At 45.7% G+C, this 17,497-nt stretch overlaps 1 long non-coding RNA gene across 1 annotated transcript; it reads left to right on the top strand.

The window, feature by feature from the left end:
• The first annotated feature begins 6,121 nt into the window (after positions 1–6,121).
• On the top strand, positions 6,122–10,587 carry LOC310849753. Its single transcript, XR_014567057.1, has 3 exons — positions 6,122–6,173; positions 9,788–9,925; positions 10,398–10,587. It is a non-coding gene; the product is annotated as an uncharacterized lncRNA (long non-coding RNA).
• The last annotated feature ends 6,910 nt before the right edge of the window (positions 10,588–17,497 follow it).

The following is a 17,497-nucleotide window of genomic DNA, read 5'->3' as shown; positions in this document are numbered from 1 at the left end:
ATCCCTCATTATTATTATATTTATTATATTTATTTATACATACCCTGTCCATCTGGCTGGGTTTCCCCAGCCACTCTGGGCGGCTCCCAACAGAATATTAAAAACAGAATAAAACATCAAATACTTCCCTATACACTTGGGATGCAACCTTCCAGCTCTGCAGTTCTGCAATTAATTCCAAGAGGCCTACTCTGAGTTGGAACTGTAAACTAGGATTACAATCCTGTATGAGTTGGCACTATTTCCACCCACTGTCTTGAATAGTTCTACATCTGAATTCGATCCCACTCTAAATAATCATCATAATAAGCTACTAGTGGTGTTTCTCTACCCTCTCAGAACATAAAACTATTCTTCCCCACCCCATCCCATACACAAAGTCTCTGCTCTGCTGCTGTTTCTCCTCCCAGAGACCTGTATTAATGTCCTGTACCCTGGTTGGATGGAGCAAAGCTGCCTTCTAACAAACTCCACGGCCAAATGCACTCTAAGCCCTCCTGGCATCCATTCAGTAGCTGGCATTTCACGGCCTTGCTCTGGCATCATGCCCGGCTCCTGGACTTTTGCCCTGGTACAACAGCAGGACCCCATCTCCCCGCAAGGCTATCCTTCCCCTGTTTACCAAAAAGGGAATTGACACATTTAAAAACACTTCTCTGTTCCAACAAACCTATCTGGGACACAGTTTTAGTCTGGTGGCTCCTAAAGTGGGCATCAGCATCACGGGGGTGGGGTGTTTGTCTTACCCAAGTGGGTGCTAAGAGGCAGGGGGGCAATATATTGGGGGGCACTGGAGGTGTCAATGACCATCAGACTTTGAAAAGTGGAGCAAGTTCATTCATTTTGCTGAAGCAATTGAACTACAGTGGTTCCTCGGGTTACATACGCTTCAGGTTACAGACCCCGCTAACCCAGAAATAGTACCTTGGGTTAAGAACTTTGCTTTAGGATGAGAACAGAAATCGTGCAGCGGCGGCACAGCAGCAGGAGGAGGCCCCATTATCTAAAGTGGTGCTTCAGGTTAAGAAGTTTCAGGTTAAGAACAGACCTCCACAAATTAAGTTCTTAACCCGAGGTACCACTGTAAACAGTTTTTTTAAAAAAGGGATTATGAATTGATGTGCAATTGTTGCCGTTTTGAATTTTTGTCATGTTATTATCTCCCTTAGCTAGTTGTCCAGACTGCTGTTGTGAATCATGCTTTTTATATGGTGAGGTAGAGGGTCCTAGGGATGAATTTAGGGGACTGACACCGAGGGAACCGTGGTTTGAAAGTTTGGGAGCCACTCATTTAGGGCTCGTGCACACTTTGGTGTTTCTAAGCACAAGTCAGGGATTTGAAGCTCCATCTCTGAATGGTGGATGTGTGTTTTTTTTTTAATCCCAGTATTTTCCCCAGGAAAACCCGTGTTTTACTGCTGAATAATCACAGCAAACAGCAAGTTGGGCTCTTCACAGATTTATGTTTGCTCTGTTTCACATGCTTTCCCAGAAAAAGTATACACATTCTTTAAAAAGCACAGAGCAAAGGTTAGTGTGGATATTGTATTCCTTAGTTTCATCTGTTTTCAGTGAGGTTCCCTCCCCTTGATTTTATTCTGGCTTACGTTGCTTTTATTTTATTTCACATGATTTAAATACCATTCAATCATAATGAAATCCTCGATAAGTGATTTACAAAAAATAAAAATAAAAGGCAGTTCTAAACAGGTGCTTAAAAAGCTTCAGAAAGCTAATTTAAGGCAGCTAGCAAGAGATTAAAACACATGGCAACGTTATCCATGCCAGGATAGGCTTGTCTGAACAAAAATGTTTTATGTGTGTTATAAGAAAAACCTGCTCCTTTTCCCTTATGGGGTATCCAAGAGCTCGTATAGAGTCCTTAAGTGGGTTCCCTATTGGTAGGAGAAAATAATAGAGGCCAACCAGAGAATATCGAGAAGCAAAGCAGCTAGTAAGCCTGATAAGTATTTATTAAACTGTTGCAACAGGGTCCTCACACCACATGCAGGAGGGAGGAGGAACCCAGAACAATGGTGTGCAAGGCCTTATATAGACCTTAAATTGCCCACCTCGTAGCCAAAGACCACCCCCCAAAACATCATACATACATCAGAGAAGGGGCGGTCTACAACAGAATCCTGTCTGGCAGGAAACCTGTTGATGGGTTTCCTTGGCTGTTCATGGGTTTACCTGGAGAGTCTGGTCATTCTTTTGTGATGATAAATACTTAATTCCTGAATCCAGGTTAGATTCAGCTCACCCTATTCATATCTTAAACGTGCTCTTAAGGCAGGATTTGTGTGCAAAGAGACAATGGGGAGGTTTTTCCCATTTCCTCCCTCCTTGCAGAGAAACATTTGAGGTCAATTTGGGAGAGACAAAATGGTTTCAGGACTTTTTTCCTGTGCTGTTTCAGACATACGTATATTTATGTATGTGTTTGCTTGGTACATTTATTTTATATCTTAGACCTTATAATTCCCATAACATGTGGCAGCCACTGAAGGTGCCTGCCTGATGTCAAGAGGCAGGGAGTTCCAAACTTCAGGTGATGCCCAAACTACTCTCTTTGTTTGCTCTCATTGGTGGCTTAAGTACAACGAAAAGGGTGAGGGGTGGGTCTCTCCACAACCTACAGCATCTTCATACCTGCGCTACTTGGAGCAGGCATATATTGTGATAGGGATTTTGAGGTCTTAGATATATCGTAATGTTCATAAGTGTACCAACCAAGCACATACATAGATCAGCACAGGAAGACTGACCTGGAACCATTTTGATTCCCAAACTGAGCAAATGTTTTCTTTGCAAGGTCAAAGTGGGAAACCTCCCATTGTCTCTTTCCTCACAAATCCTGTCATAAGGACACATTTAAGATATGAATAGGGTGTGAGCCTGTGACCTGGCCCAGGAACTAAGTATTTATCATTACAAAAGACTGGCCATGCTCCCCAGGAAATCCAATCAAGTAACCTGGCAGACAGGAGATAAACAATGACAAGAGAAAAACAACATTCAAAGTTTTAGACCGCCTTTTCTGTGATGCAGGTATGATGTATCTGGGGGGTGGTCTTAGGTTACACCCCTTCTGTGATGTATGTATGATGTTTCTGGGGGTGGTCTTGATCTAAAGGGTGGCAATTTCAAAAGTCTTTATAAGGCCTTGCGCGCCATTGTTCTGGGTTCCTCCTCTCCTGCAGGTGAGGGGAGCACCCTGTTGCGATAAAGATCAAGCTTACTAGCAGCTTTGCTTCTCAATATTCTCTGGTTGGCCTCTGTTATTCTCTCCTACCAATAAGGAACAATAAGGAACCTATGTAAGGACTCTATATGGACTCTTGGATACCCCATAAGGGAAAAGGGCAATTTTTGTTTATAACAGTCCAAAGTCCATTTTGGGGACTAATCCGGCCCCGGTCTGTTTAATCCGGCTCCTGTGGCAGTTTATAGTTTATCTCCTGGGGTAAAATCTCCAAAAATCTCAACAACTTTGGTCGGTCCTTCGCTTCATCAAATCTGGCCCTCTTTGAAAAAAAGTTTGGACGCTCCTGAGTCTTAGAGGATAGAGCAAGAGGCAGCAGAGATCAGGGGATTAAGTTCTCTCCACCCTGGAGCACGGAAGGAACAGAAGGTTTTCCCCTTTGGATTATAGGCAGGGGCTGGGAGCAAAGGTCTCTCTCCCGACCCTCCGCCCCCCGGCTAGGAAGGATGAAGCAGATCAGAGTGCAGCCTTGGGCTGTGTAACAGCTTTTGCTAACCTGGTCCCTTTGGGTGTGGTTGGACTACAACTCCCATCATGCCCCAACTAGTGCAGGCGAGTGTGTATGTGTGTGTGATGCAGGGGCTGATGGGAGTTGGAGTCCAGCCACATCTGGAGGGCATAAAGGTAAAGGGACCCCTGACCATTAGTTCCAGTCGTGGCCGACTCTGGGGTTGTGGCGCTCATCTCGCTTTATTGGCCGAGGGAACCGGCGTACAGCTTCCGGGTCATGTGGCCAGCATGACTAAGCCGCTTCTGGCGAACCAGAGCAGCGGACGGAAACACCATTTACCTTCCCGCTGGAGCGGTACCTATTTATCTACTGGCAGGAGCTGGGACCGAGCAACGGGAGCTCACCCCATTGCAGGGATTTGAACCACCGACCTTCTGATCGGCAAGCCCTAGACTCTGTGGCTTAACCCACAGCGCCATCTGCGTCCCTTTCTGAAGGGCATATCCCTCCATTAAAAGAAGGTGATGGGGGCAGTAAAGGCAAGTGACTGTCCAGTTCAGGGATGGGGATCCTGAGTTCCTCCAGGTGTGGCTGGGCTCCCAACTGCCAGGAGCACCAGCAGCCGGCAGGACCAGTGGTCAGCATCCCAAGGGCACAGATGTTCTGAACCCTGCTTTATAGCTTACCCTCATATTTGAGGATCTGGAAGACATTTCTCTCAACACAGTGGGCAGAAACACAAGAGAAATTAGCTGGTGGGACAGGGAACCTGCTTCCTTTCCTGTTCCTTCCCTCCCTGATTGCAACAGGGTGTCACGAAGTGGTCCTTTTGAGGGCTGGGGAGTCTTCGCATTGCAGTTCAGAGAAGATCCAAAAGGATGCTCGAGATCAGGGCGTCGTTTTTGGAAACAGCAATGCAAAAGGCCCCACCTGGAACTCATCTCATCTTCTGCGGTGCCAGAGGGAGGTGGAGGAAAGGTCTATAGACTGAAACGCAGGTCAACTCTACAGAGCTAAATCCCAAACAAGTATATTTGAGGGGTTTCCACCCCGTTTGTGATACTGTCTGCCCAGGAGAGTAAACTGCATAGACCGATCTCTGCTCCCAATGAGCTTTAGCAGACATCTCCATGAGGTGGGGTCATGTTTGCAGAACATCGATTGCTGATAAGCCACCCGTCCTAGCCAAGTTGGATATTCAGGTGGACATATTTGTCCGTTCCGTTTTGAAACGTAGTTAGGTCGCTGCTCACAATTCAGCCCAGAAGACACAGTCTCCTTCGAACACAAAGCAGAGGTCTCCAGTGGGATTCAGAATCAGGAGGACTAGAATATCTGTTTTTAGGGAAACGGACTTAGATCAAGGGTAGAGCATCTGCTCTCTGTGCCCAAGATCCAGGGTTCAGTCCCTGGTAAGGCATCTGCCAGTCTGCAAAGGCAAACCCTTGTTTATACAGCAGTAAGGTAAATGGACCCCTGACCATTAGGTCCAGTCGTGGACGACTCTGGGGTTGTGGCGCTCATCTTGCTTTACTGTCCGAGGGAGCCAGCGTACAGCTTCCGGGTCATGTGGCCAGCATGATTAAGCCGCTTCTGGTGAACCAAGCAGCGCACGGAAACACCATTTACCTTCCCGCCAGAGTGGTACCTATTTATCTACCTGCACTTTGGCGTGCTTTCGAACTGCTAGGTTGGCAGGAGCAGGGACCATGCTTTCAAACTGCTAGGTTGGCAGGAGCAACGGGAGCTCCCACTGTCGTGGGGATTCGAACCACTGACCTTTGGATCAGCAAGCCCTAGGCTCTGTGGTTTAACCCACAGTGCCACCCGCATCCCAGTTATACAGCGGATTGTACAGCAAATACAGCGGTTAACTGATGGCCTGACGAGCCAACTTCCTATGCTCCTATTTTAAAAATCAGCCTTTTACTCAATGAGGGCTAGAAACTTGCTGCATTGGGAAAGGAAGGACCGTACACAGTGGCAGAGCTTTGCAGGAGAAAGCTCCTAAGGTCGGTGCCTGTTAGCAATTCCAGGTATGGCCAGGAATGTTCCCCGCTTGAAACCCCATAAAGCTTATACTCGTTGGTTTTGGCAGTGCTGAGCTGAGCAGATCATTGGGTTCCCCGAGTCTGCTCCCATGGGTTGTAGCCAGGGCTCGTCCTACTCAAGAGTAGACCCACTGAAGTAAACTGGCATGGCTACCATATTTTTCGCTCCATAAGACGCACCTTTTTCCTCCTAAAAAGTAAGGGAAAATGTCTGTGCGTCTTATGGAGTGAATGTGTGGTCCCTGGAGCCAAATTGCCCAGGGGCGAAAAGCAAATCCTGCTTTTTTCTTTTTCTTTTTTTGAAAGAGGGAAGGGGGTGTTGAAGCCACTGAGCAGTTGATCAACAAGTGTTCAGGAGGGAGATAAGGGACGCTAGTGATAAAGGAGGCTGCCTGGGAGTGGGGAGGTAAAAGCACATGGATCCTCAGGATTTTGGGGTCACCCCAAATTCACCATCAGATCACATAGCATGTCCATGACTACAGCCTCCACCAAAAAAAACACGCATTGGCTACAGAGCACAGATCCACATGGATCCTCAGGATTTTTGCATTGGGACACCCCAAATTCACAGTCAAATGTCGTTCAGAATATTTCTCTCTCTCTTGTTTTCCTCCTCTAAAACTAGGTGCATCTTATGGTCAGGTGCGTCTTATGGAACAAAAAATACGGTAATTTAGGCCCTTCAGTCTTGTTGGGTCTACTCTGGGTTGCATAAACAGGAAGTCAGCGGAGGCAAGAGCAGATCTGGCCTTGTGTGTACACTTTATTGCCTCTGTGTGACCTAAAGCCAACCTGACCTGGCAGCCTGCCATGTGGATGAGCCCTCTGCAAGCTTTGGTGGCCATGCCGCATGACCGCCTGTCATTCGACTCAGCTGACCTGGGAGGGGACCTCCAGTGGGATTTAATGTTTAACTCGTTTTTATTCTATATGCAAAGTCTGGGCGCTGTGTGAAATGTCACAGTGACCCACCTGGAGCCTGCGTGGGTCAAGGAGGCTGCCATAAAGAGGAGGCTGTAGCCCAGAGGACGTTCATGGCCCGCCATGGGCAAGGAGGGCTACAATCCATCCTCCCCTTGCCCACGTCTTTGCCATGATGGAGCAACAGCATCTGGGCTACATGCACATTATTTAATTATTAATAATAATAATAATAATAATAATAATTTTTATTGATACAGCAAGAAAAAAGAAAAAAACACAAATACCAAATTACACACAGAAATAACCATAGACACATAACTTTCTTAACAAACAATAAAACATATATTGGTCTTAACACTAAAGACCCAACCTCCTGTCTATTCCATATTTCGATTTCATATTACTTATTGCCAATACACACTTTTATCATAATTAAACTTTTTCTTAATATATCTAATTTCTTATATCTACCTTGCAACTATTACTGAAGTTCCTCGAATGCTGCAACAGAATTTAAACTACTATATTCATTTTTCAAATATTCTTTGAAAACCTCCCATTTTGAAACAAATTCCAGTTTCGATTTATTTATTTTTTCTGATAGATCGTCTAATTCGGCATATTCTGTCAGCTTTTGGATCCAATCTTGTACAGAGGGGATTTCATTCCTCTTCCATTTTGCCGCAATCAGAACTCTTGCTGCCGCCGTCGCATATAAAAAAATACCCTTCCTCTTTTGCAGAATATCCAAATCTGTTATTCCCAGGAGGTAGGCCTCTGGTTTTTTATTAAAAGAGATCTTTAGCATTTTTTGCAGTTCTGGGCTACATGCACATTTAAAGCACACTGATCCCATCTGCCCTGGGAACTGTAGTATGTTAGGGGTGCTGGGAATTGTAGTGCTGCCAGGTACAAACTGCAGCTTCCGGGATTCTTTAGGAGAAGCCATGTGGTTTGAAGATTTAAATGCCCAGGCCTCTTTTCAAGCCTCTTTTCAAGGTTCCCTCCATCCCACCCATGGGGCTGGGGATTGTGTGAAATGGCAGAGATTGTACGAAAACACCCGGCAAGGGGGGTGTGATAGGAATTTTGAGGCGTTAGGTATATGGTAATATGTATATAGGTGTACAGTGGTACCTCGGGTTACATATGCTTCAGGTTACATACGCTTCAGGTTACAGACTCCACTAACCCAGAAATAGTGCTTCAGGTTAAGAACAGTTTCAGGTTAAGTACGGACCTCCGGAACGAATTAAGTACTTAACCCGAGGTACCACTGTACCAACCAAGCACGTACATAGATCAGCACAGGAAGACCGACCTGGAACCATTTTGATTCCTAAACTGAGCAAATGTTTTCTCTGCAAGGTCAAAGTGGGAAACCTCCCCATTGTCTCTTTCCTCACAAATCCTGCCTTAAGGGCACATTTAAGATATGAATAGGGTGTGAGCCTGTGACCTGGCCCAGGAACTAAGTATTTATCATTACAAAAGACTGGCCATGCTCCCCAGGAAATCCAATCAAGTAACCTGGCAGACAGGAGATAAACAACATTCAAATTTTCTCTTTTAGACCGCCTTTTCTGTGATGTAGGTATGATGTATCTGGGGGGTGGTCTTAGGTCACACCCCTTCTGTGATGTATGTATGATGTTTCTGGGGGTGGTCTTGATCTACTGGGTGGCAATTTCAAAAGTCTTTATAAGGCCTTGCACACCATTTTTCTGGGTCCTCCTCCTTTCCTGAGTGTGAGGGGAGCACCCTATTGCAACAGATCAATAAAGATCAAGCTTACTAGCTGCTTTGCTTCTCAATATTCTCTGGTTGGCCTCTGTTATTTTCTCCTACCAATAGGGAACCTACGTAAGGACTCTATATGGGCTCTTGGATACCCCATAAGGGAAAAGGGCAATTTTTGTTTACAACAGGGGTTGACCTGCGTTCACACCAGGAGAGATCGCCCAAAGTCCAAGGTAAACAAGGTATTTTGGCAAGAGGTCTTGAGTCCGCTCTGAGCCCAACTCTCCTTTTGCGCTTGACGTTTTATGACTGGGAATAAACCTGATAGCTGTGTAAGTTGCAGGAGGCCCAGGATCCAGAAACACAACCCATTGCCCTCGAGAGAGAAATTGAGAAGTTGGAGCACAGTACAGTCGAGGTGAAGGCCATCGCTCGCTTCCCTTTGAGTGCTGAAAAACAATGCGGGAGGGCCTTCTGTGCAGGGAGAGCGTTTGATAACCCAAAGAGGCCTACAATATGAGGCTGCCTTTTGCAGGAAACTCTCCTTAAAGAAGGAGGAGGGTTTTTATCGCTATTATCGTATTTTTTGCTCCATAAGATGCACTTTTTTCTTCCTAAAAAGTAAGGGGAAATGTCTGTGCGTCTTATGGAGCGAATCATAGCTGTCAACTTACAGATTTGAAAATAAGGGACCAGCAGCCTCAAAAATAAGGGATCAGCAGCCAAAATAAGGAATTTTCAGAGCACAGGGATATTCGAGCCCCTCCGAGCCAAAGGCAGAAAGCCCAGCCAGTAGTAAACGAAGCCTCAAGCGGTGGTTCCCACAGTGCAGCAACCCGGCAAAGGGGATGCAGCAAGAAAAACCACCGTCACCTCTCTGCTGGGAAGCGCTGAGCAAAGGCGAGTCCCCAGGCAACGCGGCTGATTTGATCGGCACAAGGCATGCAAGCTCCACCCCCCAGTCGTTCTTAGACTCCTTATTGGGTGAGCAACGCAGCCAAGCAACACAGTTGGAGCCTCCCTCCTCCCTGGCCAGCAGGCAGGGAGGGAGAGGAGCTGCTTCCTTTGAAACCCGGGAAATTTAAGGGACATTATCAATAAGGGACAGCAGTGGGACACGGCGCTGGCATAAGGGACATTCCCGCCAAATAAGGGACGGTTGATAGCTATGGAGCGAGTGTGTGATCCCTGGAGCCAAATTACCCAGGGGCGAAAAGCAGATCCTGCTTCTTCTTTTTTTTTTAGAAAGTGGGAAGGAGGTGTTGAATTGAAGCCACTGAGCAGCTGATTGGCAAGGGATCAGGAGAGAGATAAGGCTGAGGATAAAGGAGGCTGCTGGGGGAGTGGGGGGAGGTAAAGATAGCAAACTTGCAAGGAGAGGAGACAGGATTACTAAAACAAGCAATGAGGAGAGAAATTAGAAGAAAAGGAGGAGCAAAAAACTGCTCCAGCTGAGGAAAAGACACTAAGGCAAACAAGAGGGAAGGGGATGTTGAAACGAAGCTGCTGAGCAGCTGATCATAGAATCATAGAGTTGGAAGAGACCACAAGGGCCATCGAGTCCAACCCCCTGCCAAGCAGGAAACACCATCAGAACACTCCTGACATATGGTTGTCAAGCCTCTGCTTAAAGACCTCCAAAGAAGGAGACTCCACCACACTCCTTGGCAGCAAATTCCACTGTCGAACAACTCTTACTGTCAGGAAGTTCTTCCTAATGTTTAGGTGGAATCTTCTTTCTTGTAGTTTGGATCCATTGCTCCGTGTCCGCTTCTCTGGAGCAGCAGAAAACAACCTCTCTCCCTCCTCTATGTGACATCCTTTTATATATTTGAACATGGCTATCATATCACCCCTTAACCTCCTCTTCTCCAGGCTAAACATGCCCAGCTCCCTTAGCCGTTCCTCATAAGGCATCGTTTCCAGGCCTTTGACCATTTTGGTTGCCCTCCTCTGGACACAGAATCAGCAAGTGATCAGGAGGGAGATAAGGGACACTAGTGATAAAGGAGGCTGCCTGGGAGTGGGGAGGTAAAAGCACATAGATGCTCAGGATTTTTGCATTGGGTCACCCCAAATTCACTGTCAAATCACATGTCTGTGGCCACAGGATGAACCACAAAAATCATACATCCACTGTTTCGTTCAGAATATTTTTTTCCTTGTTTTCCTCTTCTAAAAACAGGTACATCTTATGGAACAAAAATTATGGTAATTTCCATTTCCATTTTATTCCTTGGAGATGCGAAAAGGCATTTTAAGCAGCCAGTGTCTGCGCGCTCGTGTAATTCCCTTTCTGCATTTCGGAAATTGTTTGCCGTATTACCGCAGATCTATCATTCCTGCATGAACAGTGTGGAGGAAGCAAGCAGAGAAAAACTTTCCTTCTCCCTCTCTTTTGCATTTAATCTTTATTGGTATACATCACAATTTTCCTTCTCCAACATAAGAAGAAAAGAATACTTACATGTTGAAAATGAAATAAAATCATATATTAAAGTATTAAGACTTCCCTCTGCCCGAACGTGGGTCCTCTACAATTCTGTATTAACTGCATATTTGAATAACATCTAGTTCATATTTATCCAATAGATCCATAAGTTATGTCACCTTGCAGGAGTCATTCAAGGCCTGCCAAAGATTTCAGATGTTTACAATGATATTTTAGGTATTGTCTGTATTTATTCCATTCTGGGTTAAATTATTGGTCATCATGATTCCTAACATTCCCCATTAATCTTGCCCTATTAGTGTGCAGTGGTACCTCAGGTTAAGTACTTAATTCGTTCTAGAGGTCCATACTTAACCTGAAACTGTTCTTAACCTGAAACACCACTTTAGCTAATGGGGCCTCCTGCTGCTGCCGCGCCGTCGGAGCACGATTTCTGTTCTCATCCTGAAGCAAAGTTCTTAACCTGAAGCACTATTTCTGGGTTAGCCGAGTCCGTAACCCGAAGCGTATGTAACCTGAAGCGTATGTAACCTGAGGTACCACTGTACTCGAATAATTTTGTCTGCAGGCAGGCAGGCGGAAAACTTTTCTTCTCGCATAACACTGGAACATAGGTAAAGGGACCCCTGACCATTAGGTCCAGTTGTGTCTGACTCTGGGGTTGCGGCGCTAATTTCACTTTACTGGCAGAGGGAAACGACGTACAGCTTCCGGGTCAATGTGGCCAGCATTACTAAGCCGCTTCTGGCGAACCAGAGCAGCGCACGGAAACACCATTTACCTTCCCGCCACAGTGGTACCTATTTATCTACTTGCACTTTGTGCTTTCGAACTGCTAGGTGGACAGGAGCAGGGACCGAGCAATGGAAGCTCACCCCGTCATGGGGATTCGAACTGATCGGCAAGTCCTGAACATCCAATAATGAAGCTGAATGCCAGAGGATTCAGGACAGTTAAAAGAAAGCCCAGTGTTATACTGTGCAAAGAAACACCTTACATTTGTTTTATTGATAAAATCATGGCCATGTTTATTCACTCTAGCCTTTCTAAGCACCCATTTTCCCTGGCCATCAACTTGGATGGCTTTAAAATATTAGACAGATCTAAGGAGGAGGATGACTCTACTCTGCATCGAGTGACCCTTGAGTGCTGGAAGATTCAGAAAAGTCCTCCATGCAGTGCTTAGTTAAACTACGGAACTCCCTGCCACAGGAAACAGTGATGGCCACCAACTCAGATGGCTTTAAAAGAGGATTAGACAAGGAGGAGGATGGCTCTACTTTGCCTCCACAGTTGGAAGTAGAAATGCTACCAGTTGCTGGAAACCGCAGGAGGGGAGAGCTGGTCTTGTGTTCGAATCCTGCTGGCTGACTCCCCTTGGTGGGCATCTGCATGGCCCCTGTGGGAACAGGATTCTGGATGGGATGAGCCACAAGGGCTCTTCTTATGTTCTTATGCTCCAGGGGTGGGCAGGAAAGAGGAACAGCTTAAGCCAGCCCTCTTTCCTAATCGGAGAAAGGCCAGCAATTGCTTGCAGGAGGACTTTGGACAAGGAGTTCAGAACAGCCTGTCCCTCCCCGCTCCCTCCTTTCGCCCCCCACATTTCCTGAAACAGCCTCCTCCCCCGAATGGGATGCTCTATGCATCTTCTCTCCCCGCTGTGACTCAACTGCCCTTTAGATCCTCCATTCTGGGACAGACGTTTGCACCCTGCAACCTCCAGGCAACACACCCAATGAACTGAGCCAGGGTTTCGGAAACGTGAGATGTGCATTTCTGCGTGCCAAGTGCTTGTCGAGCCCTCCCCGATCCCAACAGGGAGGGTCACTGGGTCAGGAAGCATGGGGGGGGGTTGCTGAGTGGTCATCACCATCTTTCTGCCCCCCAGGGCTCCTGCCCCATTGCTGTGTGACTTCATCTGCAAAGATGGACCACCTGTTCTTGATCTATATCCTGTACAGTGGTACCTTGGGTTACATACACTTCAGGTTACAGACTCTGCTAACCCAGAAATAGTACCTCGGGTTAAGAACTTTGCTTCAGGATGAGAACAGAAATCGTGCTCCGGCGGCGCAGTGACAGTGGGAGGCCCCATTAGCTAAAGTGGTGCTTCTGGTTAAGAACAGTTTCAGGTTATGTACGGACCTCCAGAACAAATTAAGTACTTAACCCAAGGTACCACTGTAGTTTCTTGAGAAACACGGGGGTTTGATGCGTCCCCCCCAAAAAAGCTTCCGTCTGATTTGCAAACATAAGCCACATTCAAAGTTGTTCAAAGTTCTTATAAGGAAAAAACTGCTCCTTTTCCCTTATGGGGTATCTAAGAAGACACACAGATAAACACAAACACAGACACACATACTCACCCCAGTGCCCACCCCTTACGGCCCACATGAGAACTTACGAGCAGTGGCGTAGCGTGGGTTGTCAGCACCCGGGGCAAGGCAAGTAATTTGTGCCCCATAACCCGTGGATTTGTGCCCCCTAACCCGTGGATTTGCGCCCCCTAACCCTAACCCCCAGATGTTGCGCCCGGTGCGGCCAGCCCCCCCTGCACCCCCCACGCTACGCCACTGCTTACGAGATGCAGTGGGCGGCAGTCATGACCCAGTTGGGGGCAATGAGGGTGCCCCCGCAGGTGTGACGGAATTCACCATCCTTCTCGTACTGGAGGGAGATCTGTGGGGAGGCAAGAGAGGCGTCGGGGAAGGGATTAAGACACCATCCTAGACACAGATCTGTGAAGGGGATCAGAATTTACTGGACAGTGACAGCGATCAGGTTGCGATGAAGGGGGAAGGTTGTTACTGCTATACGAAACAAAACTGCTCCTTTTCTCTTATGGGGTACCCAAGAGCCGTATAGAGTCCTTAAGTGGGTTCCCTATTGGTAGGGAAAAATAACAGAGGCCAACCAGAGAATATTGAGAAGCAAAGCAGCTAGTAAGCCTGATCTTTATCCAACTGTTGCAACAGGGTCCCCACTCACCACACGCAGGAAGGAGGAACCCAGAACAATGGTGTGCAAGCCCTTATATAGACTTTTGAAATTGCCCACCCTGTAGCTCAAGACCACCCCCAGAAAATATCATACATACATCATAGAAGGAGGCGGTCTACAGCAGAAAGCCTGTCTGCCAAGAAACCTGTTAATGATCACATTGCTTTACCTAGAAAGCCTGGGCATTCTTTTGTGATGGTTAATACTTTAGTTCAGTGGTGTCCAAACTTTTTTCAAAGAGGGCTAGATTTGATGAAGTGAAGGGCCATGGGGACCAAACAAAGTTGTTGAGTTTTTTTAGGGCTGGAGTTGTTTTTAGAATTTTACCCCAGAAAATAAACTGCCACAGGGGCTGGATTAATCTGACTGACGGTCCAGATTAGGCCTCCGGAACGGACTTTGGACATGCCTGCTTTAGTTCATGGGTAGGCAAACTAAGGCCCAGGGCTCGGATCCGGCCCACTCGCCTTCTAAATCTGGCCCGCAGATGGTCCAGGAATCAGCATGTTTTTACATGAGTAGAAGGTGTGCTTTTATTTAAAATGCATCTCTGGGTTATTTGTGGGGCATAGGAATTTGTTCATATTTCCCCCCCCAAATATAGTCCGGCCCCCCACAAGGTCTGAGGGACAGTGGACCGGCCCCCTGCTGAAAAAGTTTGCTGACCCCTGCTTTAGTTCCTGACTTCAAGTCACAGGCTCACCCTATTCACCCACAAATATGCCCTTAATATGCAAGCACAAAGACAATGGGGAGCCTTTTCCCATTAGGAATATTTGAGGTCACTGGGAGAGTCAAAATGGCTTCAGGGTTGCTCTCCTGTACTATTTCAGACACGTGGTTTATATACTTGTGTTTGCCTTGTACCTTTATAAACATCTAATTTACCATATTTTTTGCTCTATAAGACACACCAGACCACCAGACGCACCTAGTTTTTGGAGGAGGAAAACAAGGAAATATATATTCTGAATCTCAGAAGCCAGAACAGCAAGAGGGATCGCTGTGCAGTGAAAGCAGCAATCCCTCTTGCTGTTCTGGCTTCTGGGATAGCTGCACAGCTTGCATTCGCTCCATAAGACGCACACACACACATTTCCCCTTACTTTTTAGGAATGCTTAGAACAAAGTTTGTTTGTTTTTTAAATAATATTTATTACTTTCCAACAATTTAAACACTACAAAGAAAAAAAAGAAAATTAAACAAAACAATACAATACAATACAAAAACAAAGACACTACATAACACTAACACTAAAACACTAAACTAACAAAACAGAACAAAAACAATTTAAGACACATTAAACATATTCAATATCTTATCTTTCATTCACTTGTTTCAATGACTTCCTCGCACCTCCCTTTTTGTATTCCACTTCAATTAACTGTTTCAGCAATTCCTTTCCCTCTTCCTCTGTTTTCTGTCCTGTAATTATCTTAACATATTCTAACCTTATTTTTTCCCTTTAATACATTAATAATCTATTTGTACTTAATTCCTTATAACATTTCTACTAAAGCCATATAACTTCATTCCAACATTTTTCTAACATTCATTGATTTTACAGTATTTCTGTAAATAGTCTTTAAATTTTTTCCAGTCTTCTTCCACCGACTCTTCTCCCTGGTCTCGGATTCTGCCAGTCATTTCTGCCAGTTCCATATAGCCCATCAACTTCATTATCCATTCTTCATAGTCCATTAACTTAGAACAAAGTTAAGCTCGCGTGTGTTTGAAACAGCCACTGCTCATGCGCAAAGGATAGCTTCAGGGGCAAGGAAACCATATTGGACATGTGCAAAGACCTCCTTGTCCCTTCTCAGCTATGTACTATGAAGTGTTAATGATATTTGAAATGCAGCCAGGGCCACAGGATGACCTCGCTGCGCTTTAAGCCTCTCATGTGTACATAGGCTTAAATCTGATGAACCTGTGCTGCGTAGACTGGTTTATGGCTCTAGCAGAGGTGGTGACTATTTGCAGCGATTTAATTCATCAATCTCTGCCCCGCCATTTAAGAGCAATTTTGATAAATTGTCCCGATATAGAAGACTTAGCACCTTCCTCTCTCCAGTCCTCTCTCACGTGCCAAGCAAGCTGGGTCGTCTTCCAGCTCTGCCTTGTCTCCTGGTTATTTAATGAAAATACACACACTTTGATGTGGAAGCATTTTTAGAGAGGCGCAGGGGAAAAGTCAAGCAGAACAACTGCAGCAAGTCAAACCTATAGAGCAGGGTTGGGCAACCTAAGGCCCGTGGGCCAGATGCGGCCCAATCGCCTTCTCAATCTGGCCTGCGGACAGTCCGGGAATCAGCATGTTTTTACATGAGTAGAATGTGTGCTTTTATTTAAAACACACCTCTGGGTTATTTGTGGGGCCTGCCTGGTGTTTTTACCTGAGTAGAATGTGTACTTTTATTTCAAATGCATCTCTGGGTTTTTTGTGGGGCATAGGAATTCGTTCATTTCCCCCCAAAAAATATAGTCCTCGTCGCCCCTTCCAACTTTACAATTATATGCTTCTATGCAGTGTTTTTTTTTCTCCTAAAGAACGTTTAGGGGTACTCTCATTTTCCTAAACCTGTTGAAATACTGCACCACAATGAAGCCAAACTTAGATTCACAAAATGTTTAGAGGTATGCTTACCCCTGCGTCCCCCCAGAAAAAAAGCACTGTTTCTATGATTCTGTTGGTATACGGCACACACTTTAAAGCAGGAATAATCCCAGCAATGGCAGTCTACCCCCTTACAGAACTATAGTTCCCAGTACCCATAAAAAAACTACCATTCCCAGGATCCTTAGTGGGATTAACCCCCTAGGTCAGGCATAGGCAAACTCGGCCCTCCAGATGTTTTCGGACTACAACTCCCATCACCCCTGACCACTGGTCCTGTTAGCTAGGGATGATGGGAGTTGTAGTCCCAAAACATCTGGAGGGCCGAGTTTGCCTATGCCTACCCTAGTTGGATCTACACACAGGGAAGAAACACTATAAATAAGTAAAAAAATTAAAACATAACAACAACAACACCGCCTCTATGGAAAATCGCTTAGAAATTATAATTTTTTTTGCCCCATCTGGTGTTGCATGTTTAAAACATATTCAAAACACTTTCTTGACTAATGTAGCTGAGTCCCCTTGCCACACCGTACAATTAAATAGTATCATATCGCTTTAAACAACGATACCACTTTAATTCCTCCAAATAATTCTGGGGTGTGTAGCTTATGGCTGCTGAGAGTTGCTAGAAGCCTTCCCCAGTATTCCCCGTCAAAGAGCTACAATTCCCAGAGTGGGTTAATTATCATTCCCTCTTTACAGAGAACTCAGAAGAGTGCGGATTTCGAAGGACATCTGTGTTTTGGATCACAGATTCCCCCCCCCCCCCGAAATTGTGAGCTGCATAGGCCCACCATTAAATTCCAGATGGGAAACCTAGCCAGATGGGTGGGGTATTATTATTATTATTATTATTATTATTATTATTATTATTACTAAACCTGAATGGAATTTCTCCCTCAGATGCAACTAAGCTAAGTTGCATCTGAGGACAACAGGCTAGGCTTGGTTTGTGGATCAGCTCAGGGCTTGCCATTATTCTTACTA

This window comes from Podarcis gaigeae (assembly GCF_964106915.1).
Source record: "Podarcis gaigeae genome assembly, chromosome: 8".
Lineage (NCBI taxonomy): Eukaryota > Metazoa > Chordata > Lepidosauria > Squamata > Lacertidae > Podarcis > Podarcis gaigeae.
This window is presented reverse-complemented; position numbering and strand designations above follow the sequence as displayed.